The 19,936-nt window shown below is 42.8% G+C and overlaps 1 protein-coding gene and 1 long non-coding RNA gene across 3 annotated transcripts in view; both read right to left on the reverse strand.

Moving 5' to 3' along the window:
• LOC150004766 (uncharacterized) overlaps positions 1 to 665 on the reverse strand; it is a 66,661-nt gene extending 65,996 nt beyond the window's left edge. Inside the window, exon 1 of the long non-coding RNA XR_016512402.1 lies at positions 581 to 665. This is a non-coding gene — a long non-coding RNA (uncharacterized LOC150004766). The remainder of the gene's footprint in view (positions 1 to 580) is intronic.
• PTPRG (protein tyrosine phosphatase receptor type G) overlaps positions 1 to 19,936 on the reverse strand; it is a 721,348-nt gene that overhangs the window by 682,292 nt on the left and 19,120 nt on the right. The window lies entirely within an intron of this gene.

The raw sequence follows: 19,936 nt of genomic DNA on the forward strand, positions 1-19,936 counted from the left end.
TTCAAAGTGATGAAAAGCAAGGACTTACGACCAAGATCACTCTATCCAGCAAAGCTATTATCATTTTGAACAGAAGGGCAGATAAAGTACTTCCCAGAGAAGGTAAAGCTAAAGGAGTTCATCAGCAAGCCCTTATTATATGAAATGTTAAAGAGACGTATTAAAGAAAAAGACCAAAATCATGAACATCAAAATGACAACAAGTACAACTATCAACAACTGAATCTAAAAATCAAAAACAAAAACAAACTAAGCAAACAACTAGAACAGGAACAGAATCATAGATACAGCGATCATTTGAAGGGTTATCAGTGGGGCGGGGCAGGAGGAGAATGGGAGAAAAGGTACAGGGTTCAAAAAGCATAATTGGTAGGAACAAAACAGACAGCTAGATATTAAGAACAGTATAGGAAATGGGGAAGCCAAAGAACTTACATGCGCAACCCATGGATATGAACTAAGGTGAGGGCGTAACTGCTGGAAGGAAGGAAGGTACCGGGCAGAGGAGGGTAACGGGAAAATTTGGTACAACTGTAATAGCATTATCAATAAAATATACTTAAAAAAAAACGAGAAATACCTCTTTACCCAAAATCTGACATCTAGTCCCTTTTCCAGAACTGCGACATTGTTGACACATGTTGGAGAACACCCAAACTCTGAGGACACGTTCCCAGCTGTAAGAAAAGCCACCTTGGGAGTTTCCATGCTTTTACTTCAATTAACTTCTTTGAGCAGCTAAATAACACCAAACAATAAGACCTTTCTCTCTGCTAAATTAATAAATTTCTTAAAACGTGAGCAGGAGTGTACTGATCCTACCATCCACTTACGGTGGAAGCAATGGTTCATGGACTGACCTCAAAGCTCCTACATTCAGGGCACAAAGGAAACACCCACATCTTGCTCAGTTCTAGCCATGCAGTATGTCCAGACGGAAAGAAAAAATTGTAGACTGTCATCTGTGTGTTTTGACTAAATGACAACATCTGTAAAGAGACAGGCTTTCTTCCTTTTCACCCAGGTTAAGAAAAACTCCTTCATTTTCCCACAACAGATTAAGAATGGTTTTCTTAAAAAGCATTAATTATAACAATGCCCTGTCAATCTCGGCCTTAGCTATGCACAGATCAGGCCAATTTTGTAGTAACATCATGTTTCTTCCTGTAAGCTATTTCCCCAAATACATATGCAGATTTCTCTGTCATGCTTTATTGATAAGAGTCAGGCTTGAAAGCAGGGCTGCCAGATTATTACCATAGTATAAATATGGACATACAAAGCAAAGCGCTGATGGATGTTGGCTCCATTGGCATAAGCAACCAAACAGCAGACTTGAGGCTTAAACTGCTGCACCCAGGATCTGGTACAAAGTAGATACTAAATAAAGATTTGCCACACTAACACTGTGCGTAACAAACAGGAAGCATCATCCAGTGCTGGGTGTGCTTCAACAGAAACAACTGATTTGGAGGGGAGCTGGGGCAGTTCTCAGAAGCGGCTCTTGCTCTCTAAGTAAGCACTATGTACAATCACGGTTTCTCTTCTACTAGGACTCCCAACGTCTGATAGCTATGTTACAGAAACAGGGGAGTCCAAAAACAAACCCCAGAGTTTGCGGCTGGGAGATAGGGAGCAGGAAGCAGCTTTCAGGATGCCCTTGCATGCCTGGAGCTAGTGGCTGGAAACATTGTTGCAAAGACCCGCTTTACTTCTAAGACTCAGGAAGATGGGAGGGATCTTGGACTGAGCCTACTAGGGTTCTGTGAATGGTCACAACTCTTGGCAACACCCACCGCGTAAGAGGACACAGGGGGAGAGAGGAGGCAGGGAGGAAGGAGCTGCGGACATTTTGGGCTGGCTCCGGCTCTAGGAGGCTCTCTCTCTCTCAGGCTCTCTCTGGCCCTCATGTGCCTTGGAGAAGGGGTCTCCAGGCTGCTTAAAGAAGAAGCTCTCGCCAGGCGGTTTTGAGGAGAGGAGATCCATGCGGTTTGCAGGAAGAAGGCAGTTTACAAGGAGGCTGAGAATCCAGGCGGTCCTGCATTGAGAGCTGGAGGGCACCACAGCACAGAAGGGACCTCCCCAATCAGAACTGAGTGATTGGCAGCTACTGGTAAAGCTGAACTGTGCCTAGGAAGTAGGGAAACAGTGTTTCTGACTTTCCTAAGACTGGCCAGGTCTGGGAGGGGGAGGCAGGACTATGTGTAAACAATTCTTTTTTTCACCAAACTCTGATATTAAGAGTTATGATTCTGGCGACGGGCAATCGGGCCCCTAACTAAAGAGCCCATGGGTTCTGTTTCAATCGCAGCAGCCCAGGGGTTCTGTTACAGCTACAATGAAGGCCTGACCTAATTTACTTGAGCCTATGAGCACATTGGCAACCACATCAATTCATACGAGGTCTGCTCAAAATGGATGAAATGCCCGTGTAACTAAGAGCCCAGAGCTGCACCTTGCAAAGGCAGAGATGCAGCCCCCCGCCTCAACTGTGATCCTCCCGTGTCCTCCTCCCAGATGAGCACTTTCATCCTCTGTGTTTAAATCCATTTGGTCCAAAGCATTCCGATGAATTTGTGCAGGGCAGAGAGCAGGCTTCCAAAGACTGGTTGATTCAATCCAAATACTCAGGAACAGGCCAGATATTCAGTTAAGAACCATGCCTACTACACAGTTTAAACTCTGATTTCTAAATAATATATATATTTTGAATGTGATTCTATCAATCAATACAGATTCATTACATGCCACAGCGAACACCCTAAGATGTGTTTTATTTTTTTAAACACAGCTGCCCATCTGCTGCTTACATTGCTGATAAAACTCTAAGTGATTAAGGAGAAAAGAGAATTCATATGCTGTGATAATACACAAATCTGTGTATCTTTCCAACTGCCTTCAAGGTTGAAAGAGATGAGGTTTTGATGAGTACCAGCTAGCTATTAATTAGATTTAGTTGCAACAAAATATTACTTTTCAAGCACTTTAAAGAACTGAGAAAAATCTACAGAGCTCAGCAGAATTTTTCTTTCTGTGTTTTGGGTTCCCTGACCCCCTTTTTAAATTCCTCTCCTTATTAAAAATGCCCCATTCTGAAAAGAAATGAACAGAACAAGAACAAGAGCTGATGAGTAAAAGCAAGTGAGGATTATAAAAACCTCATTCATCCATCTCTTCATTTTCAAAACCCATTTCATTTTGTTTAGCTAAAAAAAGGAGAGCTGTATACACAGCTTACTTTTAAGAAACACTTTAGCCCTGGCTGGTGTGACTCAGTGGATTGAGCACTGGCCTGAGAACCAAAAAGCCACTGGTTTGATTCCCAGTCGGGGCACATGCCTGGTTTGCAGGCCAGGTCCCTAGTTGGGAGCACTCAAGAGGCAACCACACATTGATGTTTCTTTCTCTCCCTATTTCCCTTTCTTCCGCTCTCTCTAAAAATAAATAAAATCTTTAAAGAAAGAAAGACTTTAAAACCTTAAGGAGAATTTCTAACCATGAAACCACAGCTGTTTAGATTGAGAACAAAATGTGGACAATCATCTTCCCTTTTTTAAATCTATTTTCACCTAGTTAACAAAGAAAAGTACTAATGTCCTGGCTGAAAGTAGAGGTATCCCTAAAAACTGTCAACCAATGATCATGAGCAGCAATACAACATCCACAGAAATCCCCAATTTGTGTGTGGTGAAAAAGTAAACTCTACTCAGTGCAAAACAACCCAATAGTGATTTTCAGCATGGCTATGAACAGCTCAGTGGGATACAGCACGCCCCTCCCTAGCGAAGACAGCTCTGCTCTGCTCCTCGAGGTCGGCTTTGCCCTGCACTGGTCTGCTCCACTCAGCTCCTATGAGGTATCTTTAGTATTTCAGCTCAGCCGGGGAAACAGTCCAGTGGGAAGAGAGAGGGCTTTCACAGATCCAGACGGGAGCTGACCATAGAGTCCTTGCCCCAGCTCCTCATGCAAGTAAGGACTAGAAAATCTCACAGTTTAATTGGGTCAAAGACACTATCCTGATTGGTCAGAATGGAGCCCCTCTGACTGGTTGAAGTTATTGATAGCGAAATAGCTGGGCAGCTCCAATTGTTTGGGGAAAGCCTCAGCCGTAATGCCTAAAATAAGATTACAGGAACTCCTTTAAAAGGGCTGACTCAGATTGCAGAAACACAGTGCAGGCAGGCAATTCACTGCAGGTTTCTCCCTGATGTGCAAGTTTGCATGAGAGAGCCCTGTCTAGAGATGGTTCCTAGGCTCTGGTTTTGTTGTTGTTTTTGGTTTTTTGTTTTTTTTTTTTTATTTGAGCCTAGTTAGCCACCAGGAGCTGTGTTCAGTAGGAATCTTCTTTCTCAGGGTACACAAGCAATTCACCGCAGTGGGGCCTTTCTTCACGTTTACTGTTTTAGGGTTTCAAAGGTATCTGTCTTGATGGAGGACAGCAGTGCCTGGGGTGTATGTGGGGAAATGCTGCAGAGGTGTTGTACAGATGTGGGCCCAGTTGCCTGGACTTTTCCCAGGCCCTTGCTTCTCAAATTTCCATGTTCATATGAATCACTGGGGAATCCTTAAGTGCACATCCAGAATGGGGTCTGCGATTCTAAGATTCTGCATTTCTAACAAGTTCCCAGGTGATGCTGATGCTGCCCGTCATAAGATGACATTTTGAATAGTAAAATATAAAATATCCTGCCCTGGCCGGCATGGCTCAGTGGGTTCGGCACTGTCCCCCAAAGCAAAACGTCGCCAGTTCAATTCCCAGTCAGAGCACATGCCTAGGTTGTAGGCCCAGGAGGCAAGTGATTCATGTTTCTCTCTCATGTCAGTATTTCTCTCCCTTTCTTTCTCCCTCCCTTTCCCCTCTCTCTAAAAATACATTTAAAAACTTATATATAATATCCAACAATAAAAACCCTAGACGCATTCAGAACTGTGCTGACACTGCGGGACTGCAGAGAACCAACCAGAAGACTTCAGGGAAGTCAGCAGGTGATCTTTTCCCTTTTTACCCCAGCTTTATACGGGTGTAAGTGACAAAGATACAGTGATATTCAAAGTAAAAATACAAGTTCACAAGTCAGGCAGAGCCACACCCCTTCGCAAAAAAAAAGGGGGGGGGGTATTTCTTACAATTACTACTAAGAAAACAATTGGAAATCATGTGCTAGGCATAAACTTGATATAAAAATGAAAATGGAATGCTGTAATATCCACCTGCGCTAGCACAGTTTAAGCTCCAGAGAAAGGGAAGATTCAGAAGTGGTTTGTTTTTGTTTTTTTCCTCCAATGCCTCTTACTGAGGAAACTCCAAGCAGTTCCTCCTGCCTCCTTGGAGCTCCTTCAACATTTTGTTCATGCTCATTTACTTCCATGTCAATTTCTAGTCCCTGAATGCCCGGAAAGCAAGACTCCGTCTTAGTCATCGTTTCTGGTCTCAGCACCAAGCTCAGTAACTGGAACACAGGAGAGAATAAACAATTAGTGCATAGTGAGTGTCAGGCACTTTGTGTGACCCTGTCACATCCACTGTCATCTGGAATCTTAACTTTTTAGGACTGGTTCTCCAGAATCCTCACAGAAAGCCAGGTTCACAGCAGGTTGTCTAACTTAGCTGTCTAAGCCTAAAATAAGATTCAAACCAAATCTGTCTACCCAGTTCCAAAGTCTATCACCCCCCCACCCCAAAACAACTGTTTCATGGTGCTTCAGTAAGTATCTCCAAACAGGAGCAAATCTCATGTTCACTGCCAAGTTCAAAACCTGTTGTCCAAAGGTTCTCTCTAGTTCCATTACATGCTTCATTGCCCTCCCTTCTTCCTACTGCCTCTCCAACTACTTTCCACAACACCTGCCTGGAGGTGGATGCCACTGGCCCCTCCTGCTACCCCAGTTTAGCATTAAGGCAAGGATGCTGTGGCAAATTTGACACATCTTTTCTGTCACTCCACAATAAGTCAAGGAAATAAAGCCCATGGGACACTCTTGGACTGATGTAAAGACCTTCCTCAACTTACAAGAAGGTTACATTCCCATAAACAGCAAGTTGAAAATGCACTTCATACACCTAACCTACTGAACATCACAGCTTAGCCTAGCCTACCTTATACATGCTCAAAACACCTATACATTAGCCTACAGTTAGGAAAAATCATCCCACTGCTGCTGCCCAGCAACACAAGAGTTCCGGCTGTATGTCACTTGCCTGGGAAAAAATCAGAATTCGAAGTATTCTACTTAATGCATATTGTTTTCTCTCCATCCTAGACTCAAAAAATCGTTATGTCAAACCACCATAAGCCGAACCATTGTAAGTTAGGAAGCTGGCCTGCAAATATCACAGCAAGCTTTTCCTCTTGCCCTCTCAACCTCCGAAAAAGGAAGAGAAAGAAGCAGTATACACAAGAAGCAAGGCTAAGCAGACCAGCTAGGAAAAAAAGGAATCACACCCTAGGGCAGTGGTTCTCAACCTTCCGAATGCCACGACCCTTTAATACAGTTCCTCATGTTGTGGTGACCCCCCAACCATAAAATTATTTTCGTTGCTATTTCATAACTGTAATTTTGCTACTGTTATGAATCGTAATGTAAATATCTGATATGCAGGATGTATTTTCATTGTTACAAATTCAATATAATAAAAGCATAGTGATTAACCACAAAAACAATATGCAATTATATATGTGTTTTCCGATGGTCTTAGACAACCCCTGTGAAGAGGTCACAACCCACAGGTTGAGAACCACTGCCCTACAGTGTTCAGGACCAGAGAGAAAGAGATAGAGTAGCCAAGACCCTCATTTCTATTTTCCTATGACCCAAAAGTTCCCATATTCTGTATCAATCCTAAACAAATACTGGCAAATTTGCACAAGGAAGTACAGTATTCCCTCACTTATCCCAAGTATTACGTTCTAGACCCCCACGCGATAGGTGAAAATCTGCGAAGTAGGAACCTTACATTTATTTTAGTATTTATATGTATTTTACCACCTGGCTGGTTTGGCTCAGTGGATTGAGCATCGGCCTGCGAGCTAAGTGTCGCTGGTTCGATCTTCCAGTCAGGGTACATCAGAGAAGGAAAACTCTGACTCCAAAAAACCTCCGCTGCCTTGCGGCATACCTCTTCAGGGGAAAGGCTAAGGGAGTAAACCCCGACAGAAAATCCGGAGCCGGAGTCCCTAAGGCGGTTTGACGTTGTAGTCAACACCGGCAACTCCTGCGGCGCACCTGAAACGAAGCTGTATTGACTCCGTCTTTCCCTTGGACCCTTCAGCTGCGAAGAGAGGGGGGGTCTGCTGCATGGGCAACAGCAGACCCTCCATATCACCCTGCCCAGGCTCTGTAGCTTTAGCTTCACTGGAGAGGACACTCCAGCGTCATCGCAAGATGTCGATTCAACACGGGAGGAGACAGATACCGTGTCACTCCCGAGTCCGACTGCACAGCCATTCTCGGCGGTGCAGATAGACTCTTAAGAAGCTACACCGGACTTCCGGCCAAGATGGAGGCTTAGACGGACACGCTAGGTCTCCCTCTACAACTATAGTGGAATACAACTACTTCAAAACAAAGGATAACTAGAAATTCCAGAAAATAAAGCTACACGGAGCCCAACATGAAGTTATAAACCAGCGGTGCCATTTGGGCAGGTAAGAGTTAAAGAAGGCAAAGCTGCTTGCGGAGCGGCGGGGCGGGGCGGCGAAAAATCCTGGAGGCATTCAAGCCCCTGGCGTGTGCGACTCCAATCAAGCCCCTGGCCTGCGCGACTCCGGCGCTGGGGAGCAGCCGCAGCATCGCCTTGAACAGTGAGGCCCAGGGGGGCGGGAGGACGGATCCCGGTCTCCTAGCTGAATAACTGTGTGAATCCATCTTGGACCCCCGCCCCCACAGAAAGCACCACAGGCAGGCGCCGGCGGTCGCTGATTTGTGACGCGTACGCAGGCACTGCCCCCTGCCCCCGACAGCCGGCCCAGGAAAACAAAACGCATCTGTCAAAATGTGGCAGACAAATATAGAGATCCCGGTGGTGCAGCTCACCAGACAGCAGATAGAGAACCTGACAGATGAACAGATAAGAAACCTGTCAGAGGCTCAGTTCTGGGCCATTGTTATCAGGTGGCTTACAGAATTCACAAAAGAGCAGGAAAAAGATATGAAAGAAGCGAAAAACTTTCATAACGAAAGGAGCAAAACCACATACGAGACAGATGGTGAGGAATCCAGAGTCCATTTCAACAAACTGGAATGTGGAGAAGGAACAAGCAGTCAACCAATGCAGCGAGAGGAAATGGCAAGCAACAATGAGAGGATCAGAAACCTCTGGGACAGCTATAAAAGGCCCAACATAAGAATCATTGGTTTGCCAGAGAATGAGGAAGATGAACTAGAACTTGAAAAATTGAGTGAAAATATAATAAAGGAGAACTTCCCAGACTTGGGGAAGGGAATAGACTTGCAGGTCCAGGAAGCAAGGAGAGTTCCCAAGAGACTGGACCCAGGGAGAACCACTCCAAGACACATTATAATCAAAATGTCAAAAATTAAAGATAAAGAGAGAATCTTAAAAGCAGCAAGAGAGAAGAAAAGAATTATGTACAAAGGGGTCCCAATTAGACTATCAGCTGACTTCTCAAGGGAAACCCTACAGACAAGAAGGGACTGGCAAGAAATATTCAAAGTAATGAAAATCCAAAACCTACAACCACGAATACTCTATCCAGCGAAATTGTCATTCAGAATAGAAGGACAGAGAAAGTGTTTCCAGGACAAAATAAAACTGAAAGAGTTCATTAGATCCAAACCACTGTTATATGAGAAGTTAAAGGGACTGGTTTAAAAAACAGAAGCTAGGGAGATGAAACAAAGGCAAACAAAACAGGCAACGAGAGTGGAAAAGGAACTGTGGGTAAGGGAAACATAGTGGGGGGAGGCCAACAGGGAGGGGGAGTGGGGAGAGGGAGGGAGATGATATAGGAATTGGGGATCATGGTAGGAGGGAATGGAATAGACGGAGAGAGGTTGGGAGGAACTGTAAGCACAACTAATGGACATAATCTAAAAGGGGGGGACAACTGGAGGGAGGGGGCCACCGGGTGGAGGGGAGCAGAGGGAAGGGAAAGTGGCACAAATGTAATATTTTAATCAATAAAACACATTAAATCTAAAAAAAAAAAAAAAAAAAAAAAAAAAGAAGCAACACCATCGTCTCTCGAGATGGACGGCTGCCGACGACGAATATGTATTTTAAGGCTTTATAAACCCTTCCCACACACTTATAAACCATTCCCAAGAATGAGGAAGCAAGAATTTTTTAAAATGAGAAAAACTTCCCAAATTTTGCAAAGGAGATGGACATACAGGTCCAGGAAACACGGCGGATCCCAGGCGAGCTGGACCCAGAGGGGACCACACCAAGATGCATCATGATTGAGATGCCAAAGGTAAAAAATAAGAAGAGAATCCTGGGGGCAGCAAGAGAGAGGCGGAGAGTTGCCTACAGGGAGGTGCCTACAGGACTATCAGCTGATCTCTCAGAGGACACTTTGTAGGCAGGAAGGGGCTGGCAAGCAGTATTCAATGTGATGAGTACTGGGCAAAGGGAGAACAAAGGGAAAGGCAACCCACAGCCAGGACTACTCTATCCAGCAAAGCTATCATTTGGAATGGAAAGGCAGATGAAGTGCTTCCCAGACAAGGTGAAGCTAAAGGAGCTCATCATCACCAAGCCATTATTATATGAAATGTCAAAGAGACTTACTTAAGAAAAAGAAGATCAAAACTTTGAACATTAAAATGATGACAAACTCACAACTATCAACAACTGAATCTAAAAAATAAAAACAAAACCCAACTAAGCAAACCAGAATAGGAACAGAATCATAGGTATGGGGATCATTTGGAGGGTTATCAGCTCGGAGAGGGGAGGGGGGAGAAATGGGGAAATGGTTCAGGGACTAAGAAGTATAATCGGTTGGTACAAAATAGACAGGAGGATGTTAAGAATAGTATAGGAAAAAGGGTGAAGCCAAAGAACTTATATGCATGACCCATGGACATCAACTAAGGTGGGTGGTATTGCTGGGGGGGGGGGGCATACTAGGCAGAGGAGAGCAAAGGGGAAAAATTGGAACTACTGTAAGAACATAATCAATAAAACATATTTAAAATTTTTTAATTAAAAAAAATAAACCATTCCCACTCCCTTATTAACCTTTCCCACTCCCTTATTAACCTTTTCCACATTTATAAATACTTATCTTCTTAAACATATTCTATACTCAAACCTATATAACTTTAACAATATACATATACAGTACCACAAAATCTCACAATATAGCGAAAAATCCACAATAAATAGTTAAATATAATATGTATTTTTTAAAATCCCGCAATACAGTGAGGCCGCGATAAGTGAACAGCAATATAGAGGGACTACTGTACAGATAAAGACTGCTCTCAGTGAAGTGACTTTAACGACCATCACCAAGAAAATAGCTAATTACCTCTAAGGATATTCTTAACAATGTAATACTATACTGAAACTAAAGGGACTACATAAAATGTATTAGGTAGCAACAATATTTTTAAAACTACTGTTGAATGAAAAAAGCAGAATCACAAATACAGTATATTGTTTATACAAAAATAATCCATGTATTTGTATAAATCTTTATGTAAACTGATTAAAATAGCTTTGTATTTTGGGGAAGCAGAATGAGGAGAAATAGTAAATAGATTCAAGCTGTAACTGGAATTTTCTAATAATGAACATATTCATGTATTATATGCAATGTTTTGTTTTTTAATTAATCTTAGTGATTATGCTATTACAGTTGTCCTGATTTTTCCCCCTTTGCCCTTCTCCAGCACCTCCCACTCCCTAAGGCAATCCCCACATTTTTCATGGTCATGGATCATGCCTATAAGTTCTTTGGCTACTCCATTTCCTATACTGTCCTTTACATCCCCATGGCTATTCTGGAACTACCTATTTGTACTTCTTAATATCCTCACATCTTCACCCATTCCCCCATACCGCCCTCCCATCTGCTGGCAACCATCAAAATGCTCTCCATATCCATGATTCTGTCTCTGTTCTTATTTGCTTAGTTTGTTTTTTAGATTCAGTTGTTGATAGATTTGTATTTTTTGCCATTTTATTGTTCATGGCTTTGATCTTGTTTTTCTTAAATAAGTCCCTTTAACATTTCATATATTAATGATGATGATGAACTCCTTTAGCTTTTTCTTGTCTTGGAAGCTATTTATCTGCCCTTCGATTCTAAAGGATAGCTTTGCTGGGTAGAGTAATCTTGGCTGTAGATCCCTCCTTTTCATCACTTTGAATACTTCTTACCAGTCCCTTCTTGCCTGCAAAGTTTCTTTTGAGAAATCAAATGACAGTCTTATGGAAACTCCCCTGTAGGTAACCAACTGCTTTTCTCTTGCTGTTTTTAAGATTCTCTCTTTATCTTTAACCTTTGGCATTTTAACTATGCTGTGTCTCAGAGTGGGCCTCTTTCCATCCATATTGTTTAGGACTTTCTGTGCTTCCTGGACTTGCATGTCTATTTCCTTCACCAAATTGAGTAAGTTTTCTTTCATTATTTTTCAAATAGATTTCCAATTTCTTGCTCTTTCTCTTCCACTTCTAGCACCCCTATCAGGCAAATGTTGAATGCTTAACGTTGTCCCAGAGTCTGCTTACAGTATCCTTATTTGTTTTTATTCTTTTTTCTTCCTATTCTGATTGGTTGTTTTTTGCTTCCTTGTGTTCCAAATCATTTATTTGACTCTCAGCTCTATTTATTCTACTGTTGTTTTCCTGTAAACTGCTCTTTATTTCAATTAATGTAGCCTTTATTTCTGACTGGATTTTTTTAATGCTGTTGAGGTACTCACTAAGCTCCTTGAGCATCCTTATGATCAGTGTTTTGAACTCTGCATCTGATAGATTGTTTATCTCCATTTCGTTTAGTTCTTTTCTGGAGTTTTGATCTGTTCTTTCATTAAATCATGTTTCTTTGTCTCCTCATTTTGGCAGCCTCCCTGTGTTTGTTTCTGTGTATTGGGTAGAGCTGATTTGATTCCGTGTCTTGGTAGTGTGGTCTGGCTTAATGTAGTAGGTGTCCTGTAGGGTCCAGTGACACAGCCTCCCCTTCCACCCCAAGCTAGGTACTCGAGGTATGCCTTCGTGTGAGCTGATTACACCCTCCTCTTGTAGTTGAACCTTGGTTGCTGTTAGCAGATCAATGGGAGCGTTTTACACAGGCCAGTCAGCTGCAAGGATTGGCTGTGACCACTGACCACCAACCTCCACCTTCCCACCCCCCTGCCCCGTGGAGGATCAGCTGTGCAGGGACAGGGCAGTGGTGCTCCAACATGGTCTGTAGTTGCCCACTGAGTGCACTGTCCATGGGGATTCCAGGGTGGTGCAGGCCAAGGTCAGTCCCCACCTGTGTTTTGCCTGGGGCCTCCCTGCCTGAGCTATAAAGCAATCTGAGATGGCTGTTATTTGATCTAGGCTTGGATATTCCCAGGTGAATCCAAGCTGTGAATCTAGGCTGGCTGCTGGTAGTGCCTGGCCTGGAGCTCACTGAGACCAGCAGTTGCTCGTTTGATAGGATTTAGGAAGTTGTGGAGCATGAGCCCAGACCAGACATTCATATGGAAAAGCAGCTTTGGTGGGTCCATAAGTTGGGTGGGGCGGAGTCTCTGGGGATCTCCAAGGTGGGTCATACAGTATTAGCCAGGTTGATGGAGTCTTAAGATATGCACCGGCTTGTTGGCTCTGTGGGGAGAGGGTTTAGAAAAGAGACAATGGCCTCAGCTTGCCTTGATGCCAGACACTTCAGTTCCTCCCTGTATGCCACTGCTGCCTTTCAAGATGCTACCCGGTGCTGGAGCTCAGAGGGAGTGAGTCTGAGTAGGTGAGTCCGCGTGTGGGTTCTTTTAAGAGGAAATGCTTGGGGCTTCAGCAATTTCTTCCACTGACTTAATGGCCACTGGATTTTACAGCCATATGTTGTGGGAATTTATCTTCCTGGCACTGGAACCCTGGACTAGGGGGCCTGGTGTGGGGCTAGGACTCCTCGCTCTGAGATATCCCTCCTGAATTTTTATACGAGACAGTACCTTGATGTTGGACTTCAATACCACTTGCAAAACAGGTATAAGTTCTGAGCAATAACATCCTGCCTCTTGGTATGATCTCTCCGACATCTAGTGTCTCCAGGAGCTCCCCACAGAAGTCGCCCTGATCTGTATCGGCTGGGCCTAACAGGAAAAAAAAGCCTCCAGAACTGTGAGAAACAAAATTTCTGTTGCTTAAGGCACCTAGTCTATGGTCTTTTGTTAAAGTAGCAGGAATTGACTAATATAATCTATAATTTAGGAAGACATGCATAGTAGGGGTGCATGTTTAAAACTTTCTTCCCGAAGTATCAGATCAAAGTCCGTTGAGGCATTAAGGGGGGGAGGGGCAGCGGAGGAGGGGGGCGGGAATGGCTTGAGGCAAGTCCTACATGCTCCTTCTCAGGACAAGACACATAGAGAACAAATGATAACCTGAATCTAATCATGAAAAAAACATCACACAAGTCCAATTTGAGGGAAATTTTGCCAAGTAAGTGGCATATACTCTTCCACTTCCAAGGGCAAGCTCATAAAAGACAAAGAAAGTTCCAGACTTAAGAAGGCTAGAGACAGAACACCACATGCAACATATGATCTTGTATCTGGATCCTGACCAGGAAAAATTTTAAATACTTAATATCTTTTATTTTCTTATAAAGGACATTAGTGGAATAATTAAATTTGAACAAGTCTACAAATAACAGAACTATACCTGTGTTAATTTTCTGTGGATGACTGTATTATGCTTATGTAACAGAGTGCCCTTGTTTTGAGAAAATACACTTTGACATAAAGGTAAAAAAGCATCATGTCTGCAACTTTCTTACAAACTGTCCAGGAAAAATAGTATGTGGGCATGGATGTGTGCGTGTGTATCTGCACACGCGCAGACAGAAAGAAAAAGCAAATGTAGTAAACTTAATATTTGGGGAAACTTGGCAGAGATACAGAAATTCTTTGTACTATTTTTCCAACTTTTCTGGAAATCTTCAAGTATTTCAAAATTTAAAAATTTAAGGACCACAGGTAAATGATAGCAACAAAGTTATGTGTTAAAAGCTCTTATACAGAAAGCATGCCTACTTGCTTTCTGTTTCTATTTTATAAAATAATGTAAGGTGATATCTGCCGTTAGTGCTTCAATTCAGCTACAATCAAGATTCTGTTTGATGTCACCATAGGAACTAAGATCAGAAGGAGTCAAAACACCCTACCTCCCTCCCATAACAGTGGCCCCATCAATGACACGTTAACAGGCAACCTCTCTGCCCTTGGCACCTAAGAGGTGAATCACATTTCCTATACATCCCCCTCCTATGGGCAGAGGACTGATACCTGGGTACAGACATACAAGTACTGGGGTGACACTTTGCCCTACAAATGTTAAGAAATGGAAAGAAAAAGGCTGCCCCGTCTGTTTCTTGATATTCTGCCATTTCTATATCATCTATATCAACACTAGTGAACAAATCCAAGAAGACTCTTTCCAGGGATGGGAGAGGTGCCTAAGAAATGGGGCATACAGACCAAGGAGATGGTCCACAGGCAGGCCCGCACCTCTCCCAATCCTGTGCTTCCAGTTTGCTGACTGTCACAACCCTCTGGCCTCATCACCATGGCCAGTTCCTTCCCAGGAAGCCATCCTCTCTCCAGAGTACCAGCATTTTGAAGTACTATCCACCCTGTGGACAGGTTAACTTTAGAAACTGTTAGTTCAAATGAACAGAAGGAACGGAACTTCAGTAACAGCAAAGGTTTAGTTTCCTATCAGTGGCCTGTGGCAATCCAAGATCTAAAACCATCCCCAGTTTCCCTGCATTATGAAAGTGCTCCCTGGCTGCCTACACACCAGAGTCCAGTCCCAAAACCCCTACTTGAAAATGACCTACTAATTGCGTCCCCAGTGCCTCCATCATAGATACAACTGGCAGTGTAATTAGCAAGCTTCCACTGCCAAGACAACCACCTTTTTCCCCTGCTGAAGACGTTGTCCTTCCTGACCTTAAGTTTCAAATCCTAGGTATTTTCAGATGGAAAGGGCTGCTCAATCAGAGGAATGTATCACCTAACGAAAGCAATTAAAGTAGCAATCATTCAAAATTAATATTAGTAAAGCAGGACAAAAAAATAAGGAGGAAAATTAAGCAAAAAGCAAGATGTTAATAATTCCCTTTGTCTCAACTGTCTAGAAAATGCAGATTCAAAAGCCCAGGGCCTTAATTTTCACCTTCCTCTGTGATTATTGACTTTAGAGCCCCACAGACAAGTAGCAGTACCTGGCACATAACAGGACTGGAAGAAAGTAAGGTCTTCTCCTCAAGAATCTTCCATCACTAACCCAAGGAAAACTTAGATCTTCATATTTCATCTCTTAAAAATTAAGCTATATGCTGAATAAAGATGTTTTAATATATTTCACAATATGATTTTAATAGGCTTTTTTACTGTTCCAATAAAACACCAAAAAGCTATAGACCAACATAGTAAGTCATTAGTTATGTCTGGTGTTGAGATTACAGGTGATTTGGTTTTCCTTTATGTACCTTTCTGAATTCCCTTATTTTATACAACAAACATTTGTTACACTGTAATAGAAAAAATCATGAAAAACAAGGAGATTAAAATAACATTCCCATTCCAACATAAGAGAACAGTCTTCAAACTCTAAGGTGCTTCAGATAACCTGGGAGTCTTGCTGAAAAGCAAATTCTGCTTCCATTGGTCTGGGGTGAGGCTGAGGTCCTACATTTCTAACCACCTCTCACATGACAACTGGGCAAACTCAATGGTGTTTTTTATTGCCAAATATCTATAAAACCAAAAGTAATTCAGATGCCAGCAATCCCAGGCTTAAGGAGCTCGTGATGGTAAGTAACAAGACCTCAAATCAAAGCAAGGCAACATCAGCAAGGTCTCACACTGAAAAAATTAATGCATTTTGGGGCCCAGCCAAAAAAAGGAAAAAATAAAACAAAACTGAACTTTATTTGAAAGTACAGTGCTCTGCTGGAAGCGTTTGTCTTCACAGTTTAAAACAAATGAAATTGCTTCTTACTGATTTTAATTTAGGGTGGAACACTTGCTGTCCAACAAAGGAAACCATGAGTGGGGACAAGATATGATAAGAAATTAACTCTGGAGGCCATTGACACTCTGCCGACCTCCAGCCCAGGCCATAGTTAACACTTGATAAGACAGGATTAGGTGTGGGCAAAATATATGTATGACAAGATCCAAGGCTCTGCATTAAACTCCACCTCCAGGGCCTCTTACCATCATGGGCTTTTTTTTTTTTTCATTCTGGCTCTAAATGTTGTTCAATTAATTTTTACTCGTTTCCCTACAGATCCTTAGGATTCTCGTTTACAAATAAAATCAAGAGCATCCATTAAGGTTAAGTACTATCAGCATGTCTCCTTGAGAAAGACTGTCTCTAGCTCCAAAATAAAAGTCCTGGTATTCCTGGAGATAAAAAGGTTAAAATGAATGAACTCGAAAAACCAAAAGGGAATGAAGCCATTATTAAATGACTACTTTGGGCAGGCAAGGGAGACAGTTCCTGTCCTTCTCAATATATCTACTGACCTACCCTTTCGTGTACTTCCATATGATCCTGGTGCCCTTTGATTGAAAATGACCGAATCTACCCTTGGTTAGCACAGGCAGAAAAAGAACACATTGAAAGGATCCTGAACATCTCAAAGAACCCAATCAATAGCCCAACAATCCAGCTTCTAAAAGGGCAAGGATCAGGGAGGCTCTGGGGATTCAGACAGCAGGAATTGAGAGAGATGTCGAAACTTGTGTCCCAGGACTCGAGCCTCAATTCTAGGGAGCAAAGGTGTGGCCGGCCCAGCCTGGGTTTTGTACCTCGAATGGGGGTGAACAGAGCCCCATGATAAGCAGAAGGCCCCAGTAAGACTATGCATGAGGGATCACCACTCAAAGAGTGGCAAAGGTGCTCTTAGCAGAAAATGCATGGTAAGGCAATTCTGGGCAGGCAAAACAAGAGAGAAGAGCGATCTAGTACTAATGATACCAATAGCTATGTGCTTCCAAGGAATCACTGCCTTATATTTGCATTTAATTTTACATCGGCTATATGAGATAGCGACCATTATCCCATCTTATGGATGAGGAAATTGGAGGCTGAGGTCATAAAGCTGGTCCATGACAAAGCAAGAAGGCATTATTACAGGACCACTGTGAAAGTCCTTCAGCCTTTCCCTGTGCTATCCGACAGTCTCCGTCGACAACAAAATCAAGCCCAAAAGCCTCAACGGGGCATTCAAGAGCCAGTCAATGCATCCAACGTTGGCTTCCACGCCTCTCAAACCTCCAGTGTCCTTCTGCGAGCTGACAGTCACTAACAGCTCTATACTATGAGTAAACAGCTAAGGTACAAGGCAGACATGGGCCCAAGTCCCAGGACTGCATGACTTTGCCCTTGGAATGAACCCATTTACCACCAGTCAACCACCTTAAGAAGCTCATTATTGCCTCTGCTTACTCGCTCTCCCTATTCCATGTGCACATATAAAATACCAGCTAGGCTTTCAAAGGTTTATAGAGTAGCTACTCCCAGGAAGGTATGTTTCTCAATACATTATTGCTCCTGAACACTTAGTATCTGCATCAGTATTTGAGCATTTTAGTATATCTTCAGCCTTACACATCTAAGCAAGCAGTTTTAGGGGCCTTTCCCTTATTTCCCCAATTCACACACATTTCTAGAATCCCCACACGCCACACAAAGTGGTGAACACATGGAGTTTCCACTCATATTTAACTGGAACCCATTATTTGCCTTTAAAATTGGGACTTTGGCTGTATGGAGAAAGACAACCAATTTGACCTTCTTCTCACCCCTGAGCTCTTGCTCTTGTTGTCTGATTAGCTAGTGACTGGAATGAATTAACAGGTATAGCAAGAAAGAAAGAAGAAAATGAACCTTCGCGACTTTCTCTCAGGAAATTGAGGACTCTAGATTTATAGCATTTCCTCCAGGATACAACTACCTGAGAGCTCAGTGAGGTGGATTCATTATTCAAAGAGGGTCCAGCCTTTGGACGCATCCACCACCAAGAAAGAAAAGTGACAAATTCATTCCCAACTACCTGGTTTCTTCCTTGGCCCAAAATGTCATCGGCAAAAACACATCAGTGACCAAGCCCCCAAGCCTTGGAAAAGTCAGAGAGTGAGCGCATGTTTTTGCTATGCTCTGGGCCTAAGACAGCAATGAAGGAAACAGAAATATTTTCCCCACATCAAAGACATTACTTCTCTGTAACTACCTGGAAACCTCCAGAAACCAGTAGAAATCACAGCACCTTGAAAACATTCCCTCTGGATTAAATCCTATTACCAAAGGTATGTCATGAAGCACTCCTAAAAGGTCTTTGTAGCCCAAAGAAAACACAGTAGTCCCCCCCTATGCACAGGAAATATGTTCCAAGACCCCCAGTGGATGCCTGGAACCACGGATAGTACTGAACCCCATATAGACCCTGTTTTTCCTATACATATATTGGATAAAGTTTAATTTACAGATTAGGCACAGTAAGAGATTAACAACAATAATAGAAAAAGAGAACAATTATAAAAATACACTGTTATTATATCTGATAACTGAGGCAGCTGCTAAGTGACTAACAGGTGGGTCGTATACACAGCATGGATATGCTGGACAAAGGGATGATTCACCTGAGATGGTGTGAGATTTCAACACACTACTCAAAACGGCACACAATTTAAACTTAAAAATTGTTTCTGGTATTTCCCATTAATATTTTTGAACAGTGGAGTAACTAAAACCACAGAAAGCAAAACCACAGATAAGGGGATACTGCTGTAATAATCTGTAAGTTCTTTTACTTTATTCTTACCCAGGGAGGCATTTTTTTACCTTTATTACTATTTCATTTATGGGGTTTAAAATCATTCTAGCATTTCATCAACCCTATGTCAGAATACATACAAAAAACTGACCCTATTCTATGAATCCCTACAATGGCCAAGTGGGAAAAATTAAGAGATCTCTTTAAGTTAGTCTTCAGGCCTCACTTACCTGGCCTTTCCCCTTTTCAGAATTCAGCTATTAGGCTTATAAAGTACCCAAAGTCCAATCCACTAGCTCGTCTTCTACGTATCAACAGAAGTTCCACATTATTAAAGAAAAGATCGTTCGTTGGCTTTGGAGTCAGAAGCTTGGTTCAATCATTTTCAAAACTATCCCAGCTGGGCATGTTTCTTAAGTGAGCAAAAATTCTATTTCCATACCTGGGAAATAAGGAGTGTCCAGCCCCCAGCATGAGGGTCATAATAGGTGCCCAACAAATGGTGCTTGATGTTAGCCATGCCACATTGTAAAATCATCTGTAAAAGGAATAACAGCAGAATTCCCGGATACCCTGCTTCATCCCTGCCAAGACTGGCTGCGGAGGGAGCTCTTCCTCCTAGAAATCATGGCTCACAATGGAAAACACTATACATAGGAATAAAACCCCCAGATCCAGTGAAAAGGCAGAAGGGAGTGAGCTATCAGTAATGGCAGACACAGATGATCAATCAGTGGTCGAACCATTCCTAAGAAGGGGTTTGCCTTGACAACTTGGCAAGGGGAACGCTAAAGCTCTGTGTGGACATAGGTCTGGAGGACTATTTTCCTTCACAAGTCGCTCTGAAATCTGGCTCTGTTGAAGAGTATGAGAAAGTCTGGGGAGAACTCCTTTTCCTCCACTTCCCACATGAGCCTGTACAGCTGCTCTCATTACCCCTCCCCTGGTTTCCAAGGCAGGCTTGGGTG

Source organism: Furipterus horrens, unplaced genomic scaffold (genome assembly GCF_987537825.1).
Source record: "Furipterus horrens unplaced genomic scaffold, mFurHor1.1.pri manual_scaffold_7, whole genome shotgun sequence".
In the NCBI taxonomy this organism is placed as follows: domain Eukaryota; kingdom Metazoa; phylum Chordata; class Mammalia; order Chiroptera; family Furipteridae; genus Furipterus; species Furipterus horrens.